At 45.0% G+C, this 11,775-nt stretch overlaps 1 long non-coding RNA gene across 2 annotated transcripts; it reads left to right on the top strand.

The window, feature by feature from the left end:
• The first annotated feature begins 205 nt into the window (after positions 1–205).
• On the top strand, positions 206–6,990 carry LOC132015093 (uncharacterized). 2 transcript variants are annotated; one of them, XR_009403544.1, is made up of 3 exons: positions 206–431; positions 4,849–4,993; positions 6,123–6,990. It is a non-coding gene; the product is annotated as an uncharacterized LOC132015093 (long non-coding RNA). The 2 variants fall into 2 exon arrangements; XR_009403545.1 differs by lacking the exon at positions 6,123–6,990 and adding an exon at positions 5,317–5,400.
• Positions 6,991–11,775: the final 4,785 nt, after the last annotated feature.

Genomic DNA, 11,775 nt, shown 5'->3' with positions numbered 1-11,775 from the left:
GGTGGCGGCCTGGTGCCCGGGCGCCTGGCTGCGCGGCGGCGGGAGGGTACGCGCGCGGCGCTGCGCCGACCGAGCCGGGGCCGAGCCGGGCTGCGCGGGCTGGGGCCGCCGCCGCCGCCGCTGCTCCGCAGGCCCCTCCCTCGCGCCGCCCGCTCCTCCGCCCCCGCGGCCCGCGCAGCCAGCCGCGCGCCGGCCGCCCAGCGCCCTGCAGGTGGAGCCGCGCCCCGGTAGGGGCGGCACCGCTGTGCTCCGGTCCCCGCGGGTGGGCACCTTTGGTGCCTGAGTGTGCGTGCGGGAGAGGGAGGAAGGAGATGGTCACCTGGATTCAGGGGCGGGGGGAACGCTGGTCCGCTGAGCTTCTGGGGGGCACCTTGGCCGCCCAGGTGCCGGAATTATGGAAGAGATGCCCAATGACGGAGGGAATAGAAGAGGTAGGGCTGGCGGGAGGACAGGGAGTGGATGGGGGTCGGCTGAAGGTGGCACCTTGGAGCCTGGAAGGCTTCAGAAGTGGGTTAGGAGAGTGCACAAGGGTCCCCTTCGTTGGTAGAGGAAGGTGGGTCGGAAAAGTTTAGAGGACCCTCTGGAGCGCAAAACTGGACCGGTGGGAAGTAGCTGGAGGGATGGGGCGGGGGGCGGGGGGCCGGTGTAGGACCGGGCGGGAGAATCCACAACCTGCGAGGTAAAAACTCTGGATCGGCTGCCTGGAGTAATTGGCCTCCTCCAGGCAGAGCTCCATGATCTATCCTCCTGTTAGCCTCTCTACTGGTAAAAATAAAGTGTAGAAACCGCGCTGGGTGCCCTCCAAAAACAGGCTGGAAAACGGGTCGGTCTGCCAGTCTCGCTCTCCACCAAACCCGACCTTCCCTGCCTCCCTTCCCTTTTCACCGGGGAAAGGGAGGGGAAGGAAGGGGGAGGCTGCCTGGGAGGAGCAACAAATGCTGAAGGGCCTTTTGCCCCAGGTGGGAAAGGGAGCTGAGATCCCCAGTCCCAGAATCCTGTGAGGCTTTGCTTCTTTCAGCTGGTTTCCTGGGGACTCCAAACTGCAGGGGGCCAGGTGAGTCCAGAAGAGGCAGGGACAGGAGGCCAGGGTCAGGAAGACTGGGGCAGGTGGATGCTGCCTGTGGTTTCTTTTTTCTTTTCTTTCTTTTTTTTTTTTTTTTTTTAAGATTTTATTTATTTTTTTGACAGAGAGAGATCACAAATAGGCAGAGAGGCAGGCAGAGAGAGACAGAGAAGCAGGTTCCCTGCTAAGCAGAGAGGCTGATGCGGGGCTCGATCCCAGTACCCTGAGACCATAACCTGAGCCGAAGTGGGCTTAACCCACTGAACCACCCAGGGACAGCTTGCCTGGGGTTTCTTGCTGGGGAGAGGGAGTTTGGGAGCTAGAGCTGGGCTTTTACGGGGCAGAAATGCCCAGAACGGACCCCCCACACACACACCCCTGCTGTGTGTAATGGAAAAGGCTGGACCCCTGAGAGTCCTGGGGGTTCTGCCAGCACCACCGCCTACTTCTTGAATGCCCCCGCCAACCTGTCCCACCCTCAGCTTGTTCACAACATCCACCTCAGAGCACAGCTGTGGCAGGTTCAGTCCTGGACCAGGTAAACACAGGTCGGATGTGCTTGGGCTGCGCTTTCATGAAGGAGGCTGACGTTCGTTCGTGTCCTCTCCCACCCACCTTCTTGAAGCCGGTCTCATTCTGCCCTCTCCCCCTTGTCTGGACTGCCCGAACCTCACATCCAGAGCCCAGCACCCTGCTCCCTGTCCATACCCTGCTCGCCTCCCTATCTCTATATAAAAACATGGCTGCAGCCTCAGCTTCCAGAAGCTACGGGCTGGGTTCAAGTCCTGACAGGGAGGGGGGGTGGCTAGCACAACCTTGCCCGTGAAATGGCGTGATCCTGGGGCTGATGTGGCCAGTTCCTGTCCAGTAGGGGAGGGCCTTGTCCGCGCTCTGGCATGGTAGCTGATACCATCACCATGCTGAGACTCGTCTCTTCTCTGATCTTAGGGAGACCCCTGTCCATCATCCCCATCTGTCATTCGGTGGAAGCACACACCCCATTTTCCAGGAGGCCCTGGATCCCCATGGAAACAGCCCTGTCCTGGGCTAACACATCAACACACCCCTTTGTCAGCTTCTGGGTCAAGCAGAGGACCCCTGGAGTTGGCGATCTCCAGCCTTGATGGACCCCAGGGCACATCAGCCCCTCTGCACTCTCCATCAGCTCATTCTTCTCTCACTTCCTCTGGGCTCCTCCAGACTGTCTCTTCTCTTCCCCTGAAGCACCCGTCCCCATCAGAACCAGCGCCTTGCCCACCAACCCACACTCACCCTGGTACAAACCATTGCTCCCTCTTTATGTCTCCAAACATCTCTGGTCCCTCAATGCAGGGCTGCCCTGCCCCTCGGTCCTCCTATCCCCAGCCTCTCTCTGTGTCTGCCTCCCCATTCATCTGTCCATGACAGATGTTTCTGCAATATCTCCTGTGGGCAGGCACATTCCCAGCACAGGGGTAACATGGGGAATAGAACAGATCAATCTCCCCATTCCCATGGGGTTGAGCCACGAGCAGGGCAAGATCAACAAGGTGGAGTAAGCATATAAGTCAGGTTGGGATGGAGATGGGTGGTGATGGGGGTCTCTTGTACAAAGTGGGAGTGGAGAGGACCCCTGTGATAAGGTGAAATTTATCAGCAGTCCCCCTGGGGGCTCCCCACGGCAAAGCCTGCTTGGGTCTTCCACATTAAGAAACAGTCCTGACTCTGAGTTCCCTTCTTGCTGCCAGCACAGTGTCCTCTCTGTTTCAGGGAGGAACACATCTACATGCCCCATCTCCTCTTCCGCATCCCCCCACACTCACTGCTGGAGCCCTCCACAACCTGGCCTCTTCTCACTGTCCCACCCTGCCTCCCCAAAGGGAAGCTGGTCTCAGCAGGGTTGATAATGACTTTCCTCTTCCTGGAACCAGTGGATGAGTTCCTGGACTCCTCTCTTAGCTGACCCTTCAGCAGTCTTCACCCTGCGGGACCGCCCCGTCACTCCTTCCATTTGCTTTGGGGACCCCACCTTCTTCTGCCTCTCAGCTGCTTACCAAGTTATGCTCCTTCTCGTGGTCCCTGAAAGGTTGTATCTCAGTCTGCTTGTCTTGACTGATGTTCAGATTGTGTATAGAAAAGCCTACAAAAGTTAGATGTGCCACTCCCTGAACTGTCACAGAGCAAACACTTGATTAACTACCACCCCCCTCAGGAAAAGAAGACCCCGCCATCCTCTGGAGGGCTCCTCATGACCCACTCTGTCCACCTCACAGAAAGTCCTATCTGGACTTCTAACACTGTGACTTTGTTATCTGGGGGTGGTTGTGCAAAGAAAATCACAGAGCATGAGTGTTTGGGGATCTGGTTTTGTTCCACATTCCATATCCAAGGCTCACGCATCATGGCATTTTTGGCGTTTTAATTTATTCATTTTTCATTGTTGCCTAATATTCCATCATGGAAATGCAATGCTGTGTCTCCTCCTGCGGATGGGTACTTGGTTGCTTTTGGATTGGAGGTTATTATGAACAGAGCAATGTCTTAGCATGCACGTCCTCCCCTCCGTTGGGCACGTGTACTCAGCCTGGGATTGCAGGTGATGGGTTCTTTGCACGCTGGGCTTTAGTAGCCGACATCAAAGAGCCCATAGGGGAAGAGAGTTCTTGTTGCTCCCAAACCTCCTGAAATGAAGTATCGTCATCATCTGTGACTTTTAGCAGTTTGCCACCTCCAGTGCGACCCTCACTTCCTCTCTGGCAGCCTAGGCTGGCCCTTGTTCCCATCCCCACTGAGGATAGACTGGCATCCTCCTGCATCTATCACCTCTCAAGCCATCATGTCCTGTCGATCTTCCAGTCCTGCTGACTCGCCCTCAGAGCTCACAAATCCCGCTCCTCCCACCAGCCTCACCACCCGACCAGAACGCAAGGATTCACCCCTCCCTCATGTGGACTGAAAGCTGACCCAGTTCACTTTCCTGCTTACCATGTTTGAGGCTCCCAGCTGCCACATGCTAATGTCTACATCCAGAGGTCTTTATGGAACAGCTCCAGACTGCATCACTGGCCAGTTCCCTGTGTGCACCGTGCTCTTTCCTGAACACCTGCAATGTCCCCAGCAAGACAGATGCCTTCCAGACTCTGCATTTGTGCGTGCTGGTCCCTTGTCTAGAATGTGGTCCCACATGCCACTTTTCCCCATTTGGAGTCAGCCTAAAAGTCATGACGAACAGTAACTCCAGCACCAGTCACCATTCCCCAATGGCCCCAGGAAGGTCTCCGTGCTAACTTCACATACCCAACTTCTGCCTCCTGTGCATGGGCTGGATTTGCATTCCTGTCACTTTTTAAATTGCCCATAGTCAGGAGAGCAGCTTTGGACAGTGAAATGGGGAAGTGGCCTGCATCTCTCATGAATTGGAGCTTTACGAGCCTGAATGTGGTTTGCCAGATTCGCTTTTTCCCTCTTGACTCAGGGTCTTGAAAAAAAGTATCCACCAAGATAGAATCACCACCAGCTGGGGTTTCTGAATGACTACAAAGGGCAGGGACCCTTACAGGATGTGTAGTGTGCATGAGAAATAGACATGCAATGTGTTTGGTCCCCAAGACTTGTGGGTTGTTATAGCTGTCCATGACTTCTATCCTGACCGCAGCATCCCTATAAGCCACCTGGTGGCTCTGCACGTCACCTACATTATCTCCTTCTCCAAAGTGAGAAGTGAGCCCCCTGTCTCAGCCAGAATGGTCTAGTAATGGAGGACCTTTCCCATGCAGTGGCTGACTGAATCTGTCTCACTCTCCCAGCTCGACTGCACCTCTGATCCTCCCCATCTTTACTCTGGGGACCAGGCTGATGGAGCAGTCCCAAAGCCGGACGGAGCTGGGCTCCTGGCAGAGGCAAAGGAAAGATGGGAGCCCTGAGCTCCCTCTTGCAGTTTCATGACCCCAGGTAAGTTCCATAACCACCACTCGTGAGTTCAACAGGGCAAGGAGGGACATGGTAGGTCACACGGCCATGTGACCTCAATGGAGCTCACCAGACAATCCTCCCCCAAGGCGGGGGTTGCAAATAGCTTGCACAATAATACAATCTATTACAGTATTCACTTTATAAATGAAAACAGAAACAAAATCAACAACAGGCACCAAGTCACTGTCCCCAAGTCACCTAGCTAGTCCGTGACAGAGCCTTACCCAGCTTGTAGGGTCATCCCATGTTAGCTGCTACTAATGAAAACACTTCTTGCCACCTTTCCCTCTGTGACCACCCAGATCCCAGGGTAGAGCTTTAAGGTGGTCTCTCGGTGCTTCCCACCTCTGTGAACCATCTGCTTCACCCTAGAGAGGTTTCCTGGAAGAGTGCCAGGGTGGATCTTCTCATGGTAAGATGCCAAACAAAAACCCACCCCCCCAGACCCCCAGGCTAGTCACAGTGCCTCAGATGGAGGCTGGCTGAGAATCTGGATGCCCGTGCTAAAACCATCAAATACAGATGCCAGCACGCATGTCACCCGGCCCAGCACTCACGGGCTCGGTGGCTTTCTGCCACTGTGGAAGCCAAACTTAGGAGAGAAAATGTGGAAATGAGGACAATAGAAAACCAAGGTTCCAGAATCCAAGCCCAATGACCAAAACCGCCTTGGATGGCCTTCCAGGGTCTTTCAAGGGAGTTTTCTTTTTACATAATCATGGTCATGTTTTATTTTTGTGTTATATTTATATTAATGAAATACTTTGAATAAATAGAGACCCCTCCTTTTGAATATTGACTCAAAAGAAGTTGATATTAAGATCCTGATATATTTGCTTCAGTTCTTTTAAGAAATAAAACCGTGGAGATACGCTGAAGTTCTTTGTGTCCTCTGTATCCTTCTCTTTCCAAAGGCAAACCCTACCCCCAAGTTTTTGTTTTATTCCCATCCGTGTTCTATCCTTCAGTGTGTATACATGCATTATATCATTTTGTGTAATTTTAAAATTTATATAAACACGAGCCTATTGATTATACCATATTGCAAATTGCTTTTTTTCTAAGCATTATTTTTTTCAGCTCTACCTAGTTCCTTCATTGATCTTAGATGCTGGAAGAAAATAATCAATGGTGTCTTGGAGCCCACCCAGAGGACCTTCTCCAGGAGCAGATTCGTGTGTTTCTTCCCAGCTCCGCTTCCAGCGATGTCACGGTGGTACTAGAAATCCACCACAGTGGGAGCATTCATATCCCGGAGATTGACAAATGCTATAATTTAACGCTTTCCCCCTAGACAGCGGGTTGTTAAACATTTACCAGCATACTGGTGACCACAATCCATTTGTTATTTCTCTCACCCACGTTAATGGGTGTGTAGGTTGTTTCAGCCTTCCGAGATTGTAAGCAATGCTGCAGCGACATCGCTGTACCTACCTCCTCATACCCCAGTGGGTTTCCCAAGATGGGCACCTGGAGACAGGCACCGCTGGATTATGGTATCTGTACATTTGTAACCTCCTACATGTTGTCAAATCAAGAAACAATTTATGCTCCTACAGCAGTGTATCACATTCCCCGTAACACTCGGAATTGACTTAAACACATGTCAAGTTGATGAGGGAGCTGATCTGTGATGATTGATTAATTTGCATTTCCTGATTACTAGTAAGGTTGAGAATCTTTCTGTTTAGCCTTTGTGACTTCCTGTTCTGTGAATTATCTGTTCTTTCTCTGCCCATTTCCCCACTGGGTTACTTGAATTTTTTCTTACTGGTTGCCCGCAGGCTCATAATTTTACTATCTATCCTCTATCTGTGTGTGTGTATTTTCAAACGTTGGCTTATAATTGGCTGCTTTTCTCCTAATTTTGTTTATGGTACTCTTTTCCCACAGAAGTAACTCATTTTGATGTGAAATTTAACAATATTTTCTTTCAAGTATTTGGCCTTTTGTGTTCTGTTTGATAAATACTTCTCTACCTCCTGAGTTATATCAGTGGGCTACAGAATGTCTTTTTACATTTATATTTTAGCCCATTTGGAACATGCTGTTCTGTTTTGGGTAAGATAGAGGCTAAATTATATACTTTTTCCATATGAAAGAATCTAATATCCAAGTCATTTTTTGGAATGGCCCATCTTTCACCCACTGATTTATAATGCCCCTTCTTTTCTATTCCCATATACATGGAGGTGTATTTCTGGACTCTGTTCTTTCCATTGGCCTTTTTACCTGACCCATGTGCCAGTAATAACCTGCCTCACATTGTATAATTTTATAATGAGTCAATACCAAATAAATCAAATGGCATAGTTTTTTTCTTCAAAATCATCTTGTTTAGTCATGGACGTTTTCTTTCCTACATAAATTTTCTTCTTTCAGATCTCATTTTAAAATGCTGTTGGCATTGGGATACCTGAGTGGCTCAGTTGGTTGAGCGGCTGCCTTCGGCTCAGGTCGTGATCATAGCGTCGTGGGATTGAGTCCCACGTCAGGCTCCTTGCTCAGCAGGGAGCCTGCTTTTCCCTCTGCCTCTGCCTGCCACTCTGTCTGCCTGTGCTCACTCTCTCTGACAAATAAATAAACAAAATATTTATAAATAAATAAATAAATAAAAATAAAATTCTGTTGGCATTTGCATTGTGACTATACAGAACTTAACAATTAACCAGGAAAAAATTTATACCCTTCTGATGCTGAAGTGTCCCATCCATGGACATGGTCTATCCCCAAATTCATTCAGATGTTTTTTCATGTCCTTCAATCAAATTTTGTAATTTTCTTTGTAACAATAGTAGCAAACACTTATATGTATTATTTGTACAGCTACTGTTGTAAACACTTTATAAATATTATAAACATTTAACTCAGTTAACCTTTCTGACTTCTTTATGAGGTAGATATTATTACTGTCTCACTTTTACAAATAAACTGAAGCATGAATGATCAATTAATTTACCCAAGCCAGTAAACAGTAGGGCTGCAGGTGAAACCAAGCATTTTGTGTTGGAAACCCTGCTCTGAACCACTCTGCTATACTACCTCAATAAAGGGCTTGATTTAATCTTAAAATTTAATCTTAAGATTTAATCTTAAGTATATATATATATATATATATTTTTTTTTTTTTTTTGAGAGAGAAAGCAGGGAGGGAGGGGCAGAGGGAGATGGAGAGAGCAAATCTCAAGCAGGCTCCATACAGAATGTGGAGCCCAGTGCTGGACTTGATCTCGGATCCTTGAGATCACAACCTAAGCCAAAACCAAGAGTCAGACACTTAACCTACTGAGCCACCTAGGTGCTCCTAATCTTAAGTACCTTACAGATTTTACTACCTTTGTGAATAGGGTTGCCTTTAAACAATGTAGCATTGGTATTGCTGTTCAAGAGGAGTGCTATTGGTTTTAGCAGATTGTCTTGTACCCAGAAGTTTTGTTGAACTGTCATATGGTTCTAATAGTTTGAAAACAGATTCTCTTAGATTTTCTAGGCAGACAGTCATATCAGCAATTAAAGACAGTTCCGGCCTTTTCTTGCCATTCTCCAGCTATTTGCTGTCTGGTCCAATGGGTTCCAATACAAGGTAGGGTTGAGTAGTAGGGGTGATAGTAGGAGTCCTTGTTGTGGGTCTAGCTATGTTTTTAAAGTTTCGCCATGAATAATGTTTGCTCTTGGGTTCTCATGAATAAACTTTCTCATCCGAACAAGTGCTGAAATTTATCCCATGTGAGTGTTTTTTGTTTGACTAATCACTTTGTTTTGTTGTATCTATTGATACGATAAAATTTCTTTTTGCCTTTCATGGAGTCAGTTACATTAACAATTTTATCTTCAACCATTTCTACTGTGGACACCACATAGTTGTAAGGTATAGATATATAGATATAGATAAGATATATATCTTTCCCTCTTTTATATTTTTATGAAATAGTTTGTATATGATAGAAATAATATTCCAAACTGTTTCCAAAAACAACTAAATGAATCTGGAGATAGACCATTTTGCATTCCTATCAGCAGTGTATGAACATTCCAGTTCCTCCATGTCCTCACCAAAATTTGACATAGTCAGCCTTCTTTAGGTTAGCCATTCTAATAGGTATGTAGTGGTATCTCACTGTGGTTTTTAAGTTGGCATTACCCTAGTGACTAACAATGTTGTACATCTGTTCATGTGTCATCTGTACATCATCTTTAGTGAAGTATCTCCTCAGACATTTCCCCCATTTATTTTTTTAAAGATTTTCATCCATTTATTTGCCAAAGAGAGAGAGAGAGGGAGAATGTAAGCACAAGCAGTGCCTCATTTATTATTTAGCTTGTTGGTCTTCTTATTATTGAGTTTTATTATTATTTTTTATATATATTCTGAATACAAGTCATCTATCAGATATATGTTTTGCAAAAATTGTCTCCAAGGCTTGTCTTTCACTCTCTAATGGTCTTTCAAAGAGGAGACATTTTTAAGTTTGATAAAGCCCAATTTATGGCTTTTTTTCTCTGCAGATCATGCTTTTGTGTCATATCTAAGAAGTCTTTGACTAACTCAAAGTCATGAAGATTTTTGTTATATGTCTTCTTCTACAACAGTTGTCAGAAAACTATGGCCTACAGACCAACTGCCTACATTTATGTATAATAAAAAGTTCCTAAAAAATAAAATAGAATAAAATAAAATAAGATGAGTCTCTTGTGGGCAGCAAAAAAAAAAAAAAAAAAAGTTTTATGGGAACACAGCATCATCCATTCATTTCTGTATTTTCTATGACCACTTTCACATCATAATGGAAGACTTGTGTAGTTGCAATAGAGATTATAATATTCACAAGCCTAAAATATTTACTGTGTGGTCCTTTAAGAAAAAGTTCATCAACTCCTTGATTTTCTGGATTTAGGTTTTAAGTTTTGGTCTATAGTACATTTTGAACTAGTTCTTATATATGGTGAGAATTATGGGTCATTTTTTTAAAGTATAGTTCAGTTACACGTACACACACACACACACACACACGCGCGCGCGCGCGAATTGCTTTAGCACGTAATTGTCAATATATTCTCCACTGAACTATTTTTTTCATCTTTGGTGAAAATGAGCTGTATCAGCTGCCATATATATGTGGTTCTATTTTTGGACTCTATTCTGTTCCATAGATCTACCTGATCTCATCTTGTCACCAATATCCCCTGTATCAATCAATGAAGCTTTATAACAAGTTCTTGGAATCAGATCATATTCATCCTCTGGCTTTATTCTTCTTCTTATCTTAGTAGCTTTGCATTTCCATAAGAACACTAGCATCAGTTTGTCAGCTTCTAAAGAAGAAGGAAGGAAGGAAGAAAGGAAGGAAGGAAGGAAGGAAGGAAGTTGAGATTTCAATTGGATTGTGTTGAATTTATAGATCAATTTGAGGAGAACTGACATCTGAGCAATATTGAGTCTTCTAATACATGAACATGGTATCTCTCTCCACTTATTTAGCTCTTTAAATTCTCTCCTCAGCGATTTATAATTTATGATCTGCAGGTTTTCCACATGCTGTTAGATTTATTCCCCTAAATCTCATATTTTAAATGGTATTTAAAATCTTTTAATTCCTATAAACTTGCTAAACTTGTTTATTATTTCTGGCAGCTATTTTGTAAGTTCCATTGGATTTCTTTACAGACAATCAGGTTGCCTGTGAATAAGAATGGTTTTTTTTCTCCCTTTCTAATCCTAATGTCTTTTATTGTCTTGGCTTTACCCTCCAGCACGATGTTGAACAAGTATGGTAAGAATGGCCAAGAATTGTCTTGCACCCAATCTTAGAGGGAAAGCATTCAGTCTTTCACCAGTAAGTCTATAGGTTTTTCACAGATATTTTTTCAAAAAGTTGAAGACGTTCACTTCTATTCCTAGCTTGCTAAGAGATTTCATCAGTAGAGATTAGGTTTTATTAGATGCTTTTATATGTCTACTATAGTGATTATATAGTTTGTTGTTTGTTTTTTAGGTTGTAAATATAGTGAATTACATTGATCAATTTTCAAATGTTGAACCCACCTTGCATTTCTGGGATATACCCACTTGGTCAGGATGTATTATTCTTTTTCTAAATTGTTGGATTAGATTTAAGAATTTTTGTCTTGATGTTCATGAGGGATACTGGTATTGATCTGTGGTTTCCTTTTCTCATAAGGTCTTCATCTGGTTTTGATATCAGGGTAATGCTTCCATATAAAATAACTTGGGACATATTCCCTCTTTTTTGATTTATTGAAAGAATTTGTGTAGAATTGGCATTATTTATTTCTTAAATACCTGGCTTCATCAGTGAAGCCATCTCGATCTGAAGTGGGTTTTTGTTTGTTTGTTTGTGTTTTGTGGAAAGGCTTTAAGTTATAAATTCAATTTCTTTAATGGTTATAGGATTACTCAGGCTATCTCTTCCTTCCTCAGTAAGTTTTGGTAGTTTGTGTCTTTCAAGGAATCTACCCACTCCATCTAAGTTGTTGAATTTATTAGCAAAAAGTTGTTCATATTTTTCCCTTGCTATTATTATTTTAATATCTATAGGCTCTGTAGTGATGTCATCCTCTCATTCTTGAGACAATCTTGTCTTCTCTCCCATCCTGGTCAGTCTGGCAAGAGGTTTTCAATTGTATAAATAAAAAGTTCAAAGAATCAGCTTTTGGCTTCATTGATTTTCTGTTTTATTTGTTCTATATTTTGTTAATTTGTGTTCTGATCCTTATTATTTCCTTTATTCCCACTTACTTTA

Source organism: Mustela nigripes, chromosome 1 (genome assembly GCF_022355385.1).
Source record: "Mustela nigripes isolate SB6536 chromosome 1, MUSNIG.SB6536, whole genome shotgun sequence".
Lineage (NCBI taxonomy): Eukaryota > Metazoa > Chordata > Mammalia > Carnivora > Mustelidae > Mustela > Mustela nigripes.
This window is presented reverse-complemented; position numbering and strand designations above follow the sequence as displayed.